Raw genomic sequence first — 10,613 nt, forward strand, 5'->3', positions numbered from 1 at the left:
AGAACTTATGTTTTATGCTTGCCAAACATCAGTGGGATTGGAAAATGAGTCCCGGTATATCGACGACGGTTGCAGCAATTACATGACCGTAGATGAAAGTGTTTTTTGCAATATAGACATATCTATTAAATCTCAATTCATGTTGAGAAATGGTGATTAGGTTGTGGAAAAAGGAAAATGTACGATCGTCATACAAACTAGAAAAGATATGAGACTAATCAAAGACGTCTTTTAGTTCCCAACATAAAACCAATCTATTAAGTGTTGGCTAGATGATAGGAAATGGCTATTCTCTATAGTTTGATAAGGGTCAGTGTTTCATATATGATAAAAGAAAGATGTAGGATCAGAATCTCGCAACAATTATGTCTCAGCGAAATTATCAATGGTATTGCACAATAGCGTCGCAGAACAATTTCAGAAATGACGTCAGTAAGGATCATGAGAAAGATGTGATAGTCTTGCGAAAATTAGAGAGCTTGCGAAGTTAACATTTGTAAGGTTGCGAGAATGTCGCAAACCATATCCGAAAATAAAGGACAGATTAGCTGTCATCCACTATGTATTTCCTTATAAATAGTCATTCGAGTTGTAAAAAGAAAGAGAGATATTTTTTGAGTAAGAAACAAGTAAATAGGAGAGAGAAAGTTCATAGCAGAGTTCATTCTTGATTTCTTTATCTTTCCTGTAAGAACATTCAAAAATTAATCAATAAAATTAAGAGTGTAAACCTAAAATTGAGTTGATCAATAATGAAATCATATGAGGGGTGTAGTGTAGGATTTCCGGCAACTACATAATGGCGCTAGAAACAGGGAATTGGAGATCGAAAGTTGAAGATTGTTGGTTGAGAATATTCAAATCAAGAAAGTGATTAAATAAATCAATGAATCAATTAAAAGAAAGATGAGCAGAATTAATGAAAATGGCAAAAGATTGGAGTGTAATATGATAACAAAAAGCTTGATCAATGAATTTCATGAAAACGTCAAAGGAAGAATACATAAACGAAATTTTGAAGGAAAGAAAATTATAGAGGTAGAAAAAATATCACCCTTGAAAGAGTGGGAAAAGAAAAAAATTGCATTCATGGCGGAAGAAATACCAAAAGAAAATTTAAATCATACATCTCCGTTGGTCATCACAGTGCCTGTTACACAAAAAGAGAAGGATACATCAATAAAATCCGCAGGAGAATGGATGTTGAACAGAACTTTAATCGATACAGGAAGTTCTGTTGATATAATATTTTATCATGCATTCCGGGGAATGGGATTTAAAGATGAAGAAATGTCCAGTTCAACATATTTTGTTCACGGCTTTGGAAAATCCACAACAAAACCTAAAGGAGAAATAGTGGTGCGAATTCCACTTGGAGAAATCGAAACATATGTAACATTGTGTGTGGTGGATATGGAATCGCCATATAATATTTTATTAGGAAGATCATGGATACATGTGATAAAAGCTGTGGTATCAACGTTATATCAATGTATTAAATTCCCCACTCCAAATGGAATAGGTGAAATTAGAGGAGATGTTGACAATGCGATATGTCATCAAATTGAAGTAAAGCATTATGAAGAACAAGCAAAAAGGAAACAATTTCGCAGAAAATTGGCAAAGGAAGCAAAGAAGGAAGAAGAATTTAGAGTTTATATGATAAGGGAAAAAGAAGGAAAAGGAATACCCAACGAAATTTCGGAAGAAGGGGAAGAACCCATAAAAGCAATAAAAGAACCAACACCAATGGGAGAACCTAAATCCAGTTACACTGCCGCAGAACCAACAAAAGAAATAAATGTTGGGACTGTAGAGGAGCCTCTAATGTTGAGAATTGGAACCAAAATGGATGTAGAAGAAGAAGAAAGAACTGTCAACTTGTTTCGAGAATGTAAAGATATTTTCGCAGGAAACATGGAGGAGATACCAGGAATAGATCCATCAATTGCTTGCCAGAAATTGGAGATTAACAAAAATGTGAGACCCTTTAAACAGAGAATAAGAAAAATTGCAACAACTTACCATTCCCAAATAGAAGAAGAATTACAAAAAATGCTTGAGGAATGAATTATAAGAGAAGCTAAATACCCAGAATGGATAGCGAATATGGTTATTGTCCCAAAGAAAAACAAGGGAATCAGGATTTGCATAGATTTCACTGATTTGAACAAAGCTTTCCCCAAAGATAGTTTTCCGTTACCCGATATTCCTCAAATGGTGGAATCTGCACCGGGAAATGATAGGGTATCATCTTTAGATGGGTACAAAGGGTATAACCAAATTCCTCTCGCTGAAGAAGATCAAGAAAATACTGCTTTCTTTGCCCCTAGAGGTTTATATTGTTACACGAAAATGCCATTTGGTTTGCGAAATGCGGGAGCGACATATCAAATAATGATAGAGAAGGTGTTCGCAAAATGGATACATAAAACATTGGAAGTATACGTGGACGACATGTTAGTAAAGATTAAAGAAGCTAAAGACCATGTACAAGACTTGAGGGAGATTTTTGAACAAATGCGGCAGTATAATATTAAATTGAATCCTGAGAAGCGTATTATTGGAGTTGCATCGGGAAAATTTTTAGGCTACATTGTGTCAAAGGAAGGAATACGGGTTGATCCAGAAAAAGTGCAAGCAGTTCGTGACATGCCAACACCAGCAACAATAAAAGATGTACAAAAGTTGAATGGGCTTCTAGCTTCGCTGGGGAGATTCATTTCGCGATCATCAGACAAATGAAAATATTTTTTCGATATACTCAAGAAGGGTGCGAAATTTAAATGGAGTGATGAATGTGAAAAAGCTTTTCAAGGAATCAAAGAACATCTTATGAATACAACTATTTTACAAAAGGCAGAACCAGGAGAAGAATTATTGTTTTACCTTGCGACAACGTCGCATGCATTAAGTGTTGTGTTATTGCGAGTAGACGCAGGAGTGGAGAAACCCATTTATTACATTAGCAAAACTTTTAATGCTGCTGGGAAGAATTACTCAAAGATTGAAAAATTAATCTTAGCATTAGTCTATGCATCATTTAAGCTCCGCATATACTTTCAAGCACACAAGATAAAGGTATTAACAAAAGTGCCAATTGAATCAGTGATGAAGAATTCTAAAAGATCAGGAAGGGTAGAGAGATGGAATGCACAAGTAGGCCACTTTGATATTAAATATGAAATTTTGTCTTCACCAAAATCACAAGTTGTTGCGGATTTCTTGGAAGAATTTCCTTTAGAAGAAGATAAAGCAGTAGAAGAGATGATGGATGTAGAAGAAGAACATGGAGATCCAAAAGATTTATTAACAGAACCAAATAGATGGGAAATATTGGTAGATGGATCATCAAATGGAGAAGAAAATGGAGTTGGAATTGTCTTAATTTCGCCAGAAGGAATAAAGATGGATTTTTCATTCAGATTGTAATTTGCATCCACTAATAATGAAACAAAATATGAAGTTGTGATACATGCTTTAAAATTCGCAATAGAGATGAAACTAGAAAATGCCAGGATCACTAGTGATTCGCAGCTAGTTATTCGCCAAATAAAAGGAGAGTATACTACAAATGAACCATCCTTGAAGAAATACAAGAAACTAGTTGAAGAATTATCAACGAAAATCCCAAAGATAAAATGGAGGCACATTTCAAGAAAGGATAATAGACTCGCAGACGATTTTGCTTTCATCTCAAACATGATGACAGATCCAACTGCGAGATGCATAAAAATACAAACACTTCTGTCACCATCAATAAATAAAGAAGAGGAAGATGTGGATGTGATGGTGATAGATAATGAAAAAGAAGAACAAATGAACAATGTCGCAGACTGGAGAATGGAACTTCACGCATATTTGGCGAAAGGAGAAACACCAAGAAATAGATTGGAAACACACAAGTTAAAAAGCCGAGCAAAGAATTATGAATTAAGAGATGGGTTGCTATACCGAAAATATTTTAGTGGACCATCACTCAGATGTTTGACACGAGAGGAAGGAGAAAAGGTGCTGAAAATGTTACATAGTGGAGATGCTGGCAATCATAGTGGAGGAAGATCTTTGGCACATAGAGAAAAAATGCAAGGTTATTATTGGCCATACATGCATGAATATGCAAAACAAATATCAAGACGCTGCGAAGATTGTCAGACATGGAAAGAAAATAATGCACCAGGAGCACCATTGTCATCTTCAACCAGTGTATGGCCCTTTGGAAAATGGGGATTAGACATTGTGGGGCCATTTTTACCAGGAACTGGACAAAGAAGATACTTAATAGTCGCAACAGATTATTTCACAAAATGGACAGAAGTGAAGGCAGTACAGCATATTCGCGACAAAGATATCTTTACATTTATATTCGAAAATATCATTTGCAGATTTGGAATTCCTGCACAGTTGGTATCTGATAATGGCAAACAGTTTGAGGGGCAGAATATAGAAATGTTACTTAATGCATTCAAGATAAAATGTGGAAAGTCCACTCCTTTGTATCCACAAGCTAATGGGCAAGTAGAAGCAACAAATAAAACAATTGCAGATATATTAAAGAAGAAATTGGAAGGACATCACATATCGTGGTGCGAACAAGTACATAATGCAGTATGGGATTATAATACAACTAGAAGAGAAGCTACTGGAATGTCACCTTTTTGTTTAACATACGGAGTTGAAGCGGTGTTACCAACATAAGTTGTTATTCCGACAACAAAAAGAGAAGCTTGGGAGAAAAATCTTAGTGCGGGTTTAATTTTAAACAAACTTGATGAATTAGAAGAAAAAAGAGAAAAAACTTTACAACATATGGAGAATTATCAGCGAAGATTAGCTCGAGAATATAATAAACGTGTCAAAATACGTGAATTTCAACCAGGAGATTTAGTTCTGCGAGAAACACCAATATATCAGCGAGAAAATGGTGGAAAATTAGCGAAAAAATGGGATGGACCTTACATCATTAAGGAGATAGTTGGAACAGGAGCTTATAGATTAATGGATCCAGAAGGGAAAGATGTTGGTCATAGATTAGACATACCATGGAACAGGTTGTATTTGAAAAGATATTATCAGTAAGAAGCTTTGAGAAGTTATAAATTCTGATTAAATAATCGCAGAATTACTCATATCAAAAGAAGATCATGATGTGCGAAATTGTCGTAGAGATTACCAAAGAACAATGACATAAAAGGAAGGGGCGGACCTTTATGGCGTACACCCTAGTTCGCGAATAAAATTTCGCAAGAGGCAAATGTAAGACCTAAAGTACGTCATATTAGGGGGTACCTGTTACATGGCTCAGGGAAAGGCTACACCGCCACCGGAACCTGAGTCATGGAGATTTGGGGTCAATAAAGCCCATCCGGGAGAGGCACCTTGGATTCTCAACTTAAGCATATGACTTAGGTTGGGAGACTAAGGTAATAAGGACTCTCTCAAGGAGTGCAGAATCTGATCAAGGCGCCGAGGTACACGGTTGAGTCAAGGGTGCCGGGGGCGTTTGAAGCGTCCTTGCCATTCTTGACAAGTCTTGGCTTATACTGCACTCGTCCTGAAGAAAACCCCACTTAGAGTGTAGTCTCGTAACCATAAGCCCTATAGGCAAAAGGGATAAGAGGCTGCGAAAATAACTGGTTGTTGTTAAGATTGGATGGGAGGAGCTAACCTTGTATGGTAGAAGTACGCCTCCTTGAAGGGGCAAACAGGGGGGAGATAAGGGCGGCACCCTCCATTAGGGAGCTGATAAGTGTCTTAAGACGCAAATGTCATGGGGCTTTTTATTCGCAAGGATATTAAGGCTTGTTATATTTGTGCAACAATCCTGAAGAGGAAATAATACAAAAGAAAAAGATAAGACGAGATCAGTGGGTTTTCGCATGAAAGTGCGAAGACGTCCTGCAATTTCGTCGCAAGACGGAAATGTCATGGGGATTTATTTTCGCAAGAATATTTAGGCCTGTCATATTGTCGCAACATTCCTGAAGAGGCCATAATAAAAAAGAAAAGGTTAAGACAAGATCAATGGGTTTTTGTATGAAAATGCAAGGACGTCCTGCGATTTTGTCGCTATGACAAGAGATGGCATAATAAGACCTTTAATTAGGAAGGCAATATAAGACCATATGATAAAACAAATTGATGAAAAGCATTCACAACAGATTATTTTGTGCAAGAAAGATAATGAGAGGCAAGTATGGGAATCGATATACAAGAAGCATTATCTTTCTTATCAACAAAATATTAAAAGGAAAAGTTGACTTCAAAGTTATTGAAAAATGTAGCTCTCAAAAGTGATAAAAATAAGACAGCTCAAGAAAACAAAGCTAGAAAAGAAACTCAAGCTTCAATATTAATATCAGTAGCAGGAGATGACATAAATTCTTCGCCAACATTCTCGCAAGCTTCTCCTTCATTTCGGCTTTGATCTTCGCCATGACCAGCATTTTGATTATCGCCAGAAATTACTTCTTCAGGAGAAATTTCTTTCTCATTCTGATTAACACCACCAGATACTTCTTTAGAAGGAACCTCTTCTTCATCTTCCAAGAAATTATTCTCTGCACCGCTTTCGTAATCATAATCACTATCAGCAGGACGAGGAACTTCATCATCATCTACTTCTAGAGGATCAATTGATGTAGGAGGAAGAGAGTTGGACAGTAAGATGTCATTTACAAGGACTTCAGCCCGGAGATGAACTTGGCGAAGAAGTGCTCTTTGATGATTCCTATCTTGAATATCTTTAAAATAAGCAAGGTAATCAAGTCTTCTTTCTGCTCGATCGCGAGAACCAGTAAGGGTAGAGACGAGCAAGGCATTCTCTTTGCGAATTTTGGCATATTTAGCCTCCAAGTCATAAATAGAGGAATGAAGATTCTTCTCAGACTCTGCGAAAAATAGAATACAAAATTTTGTTAAAATAAGGAATTCAGAGACATATGACAAAGAAAAGATAATTAAGGCAGTCAAACTATTATGACTACCTTCCTTTTGCGAAATAAGGTGTTGAATCAAAGATAGACAACTATTCTCCCAGTGGTCCATTGCGCCATCAAATTTATCTCCAACTAAACCTTTAAGTCGAGACTGAAGATTTTTCTCTTTAGAAACAAGGAAGGCATTTTTCTTCGCAAGAGAAGAATAAGATTCTTCTAATTTGGAATATTGTTCTTTAATTTGATTTGCCTTCACACTTAAAGCTATTCTACCTTGAATGAGTGTATCTTTTTCAGCGATAGATGATTCTGTTACTTCTTTAAGTTCGTTTCTTAAAGAGTAAAGAGATTTCTCTTGGTCAGCACATACTTTTTGGAGAATATTAAGTTGTTGCGAAGATATCGCCATCTTGTTTAAATAAACTCGCTTCTCTTGAGATAAGGTTTTATTCTCATCTGATAAAGTTTTCATCCCTAAGTTAGCTTTGGTTAAAGAATAAGAAAGACGAGATACTTCATTACTTAATAGATCTTGTCTTTGAACTAATTGGGTATTTTCATTGGTAAGATTATTTATTTTGTCAAGGGAATATGAATAGAGGTTATCTAATTGGTTATATTGATCCATTAAAACTTCTTTATCAACATGGGCTTCTTCAACAACAGATTCAAATTGATATCTCTCCATTACTCGTTTCTGATTTAATGCTTACCATGTGAAAGAGGGATTTAAAGGATAATTAAACATGGGAAGGATAAAACCATCGAAAAGGAAAATCAAAGACATAGATGAGGAAATCATACCTATTAATTCATCATTCTTCTTGCGAAGATTGTCACGATCCAGCAAAACATTCTGAAGTTTCTGATTTTCAAGACGAAGAGCATTACATTCTTTTTCTAAAGCTGTCTGCGAAGCAGCTTTGTCAGAACCCAAATGCTTGCTCAGAATTTCGCAAACATTAGACTTGATGGGATCAGTAGAAGACTTCTTGCCATTATCCATAATCTCAGATAAAACCTTGAAAGCAATATTTATCCCTTCCACGGTTTCTTTCGACAGAGAAAGAGACTTGGGTAGAGAACTAGTAGAAATAGAAGGTTGAGAAACATTCTCAATGGGAAGAGAGGAGGTTTCATTCGTAGAAGGATCCATAAGGGGAATTTCAATCATAGAAAGATCAACTGGAGAAATGAAATCAGAGGCAGCATTTTCGCGAGTTGGAGATAAAAGTTTATCTTGCGAAGAGGTCGCAGGAGATTTGGAAGAAATGAAATCAGAGGCAGCATCTTGACGAACTGGAGACAAAGGTTTATCTTGCGAAGATGTCGCAGGAGATTTGGAAGAAATGAGTAGGTGGAAGGGAACATAAGTTGGAACAGTCAGGTGGCGAGATTTCTTGTGAGGTTTATGAAGATCTTTATCGCCCTGCGAATTACAATCTAGATAAGAAACAGAGGCAACAATATTGTTATTAGAAAAAGATAGTGTTTCTTACTACCTTCTCATTGGCAGACTTTCTTTTGTGTGCGACAACTTTATGCTGTGATTTGGGATTGTTAGGGTTCTGGACTGTAAATTTAGTGTTGGAGCCGCTTTTGCTGTAATAACAAGAGTATGGGAATCACATAAATAACATCACATAAGGCAATAAACAAGATTAATTTCAAATATATCAATTTCAGCAAAACTTATAAGGAAGAAAAGAGAAGACTAACCTTGATGAATCCATGAAAAATTATAGCAGGGAGATTGTCTCGAAGAAGATCACGAACTATGAAGATCTAGTTTGAAGATGAAGAAGAACTTAAAAAGATTGAAGAGGAAAGAAGAAAAATTGCAATAATAAAATTTGCAGAAGAACGATGAAGTTGCAGAGAGAATAAAAGGAAAGAAGAAGAGAATGAAAAGAAATATATATAGAGGAAATTTTTCCTCGAGAAAATAAACTAGGTTAATACGGAAAGATTTAAGCGGTTAAAAAGTAACGGTTACAAAAGACGTGTCGAGAAATAAATGGAAGAAAGAATACATGTGATAAATGTAGAATATGAGAAGATAAGCAGTTGCGGCATTTCTCACAGCATTCTCTACTTTGCAGAGAAGATATGAGAAGAGGCAAGATGTAGAATCAGAATCTCGCAACAATTATGTCTCAGCGAAATTATCAATGGTATTGCACAATAGCGTCGCAGAACAATTTCAGAAACGACGTCATTAAGGATCATGAGAATGGCGTGATAGTCTTGCGAAAATTAGAGAGCTTGCGAAGTTAACATTTGTAAGGTTGCGAGAATGTCGCAAACCATATCCGAAAATAAAGGACAGATTAGCTGTCATCCACTATGTATTTCCTTATAAATAGTCATTCGAGTTGTAAAAAGAAAGAGAGATCTTTTTTGAGTAAGAAACAAGTAAATAGGAGAGAGAAAGTTCAGAGCAGAGTTCATTCTTGATTTCTTTATCTTTCCTATAAGAACATTCAAAAATTAATCAATAAAATTAAGAGTGTAAACCTAAAAATGAGTTGATCAATAATGAAATCATATGAGGGGTGTAGTGTAGGATTTACGACAACTACAAAATAAGCACGAGGTCATTGCAAAAGTGAAAGGAAAGATATAAATTTTCATATCTATTGGAACTATGCAACAATATGGCAATGAAGGATGAAACTAACAAGTTTGATTTGCTAAAGCTACATCAACAATAGAAGTTAACAAGAATATGTGAAGGTTACAAATGTCGCAAATTATTTCCTCGGTATAAGAAAGTTTAGAAAGATAAACCAGTACGCAACACATAAGACATGTGGTTTTACAGTATAAGAACCAGAATTTTTTAATCAAGAAAGAAAATCCAACAACAAATAAGAGTTGCTCAGAAAGGAAAACACATTAAGGAGGTGTATTGGAGTTAATGCATTTTCTAGATTTACCTAGACTTGTAGAAGAGTAAAATAAGTTAGTAGAATTCTTGTACACTCGGTTAAGTTGAGATAAGTTGAAAAAAATCCAGATAAAGTTAGTCAAGTTTCTGGCGTGAACTGCTACTAGAATTGTAATATCTTTTAAATTAAGAAAAGTCTAGATTTTTTTTTGAAGCATAAATTTTATTAAACTATTTAAAAGGCTATTAAACGAGGATATATAACATCCATAGATTCATCAATTACATAGTCTAGATAGTCGGTTATCAAGGGCTATAAATAGACATTAGTAGTAACATTTTATGGGATGAAAGAACTAGAAAAACAAAAAACTTAAGATAAGAAGTACATGACAAAAGAGAAAATTATTTAAGTGGTATTAAGAATTGTAATAGAAAAATTGGTGAGTTCTTTTTAACATCTAACTAGATTCACAAGTTTAGAATAATACGCTCCCTCTGTTCCACTTTAGACAAGGGCTTATGGTTGTTTCTAGTTCCAAAATACTTAGGGATTTTTATCTTGAGGGTTTTTATATATTTCCACAAAACCACCAAAAACACCCGTGAATTTTGTCTTGGAACCACAAATTTGTTTTTAAACGTAGTAATAATAGTTAATATTTAATGACTTTTTATGGACATAGATGGAAAAATGTGGTTTCTTTCTTTTTCCTTAGTCTGCGTGGAAACTCCAATACCCTCGTCCAAAGTGGAACGAATGGAGTATATAGAAACTCCCCAAA

Source organism: Papaver somniferum, chromosome 9 (genome assembly GCF_003573695.1).
Source record: "Papaver somniferum cultivar HN1 chromosome 9, ASM357369v1, whole genome shotgun sequence".
In the NCBI taxonomy this organism is placed as follows: Eukaryota; Viridiplantae; Streptophyta; class Magnoliopsida; order Ranunculales; family Papaveraceae; genus Papaver; species Papaver somniferum.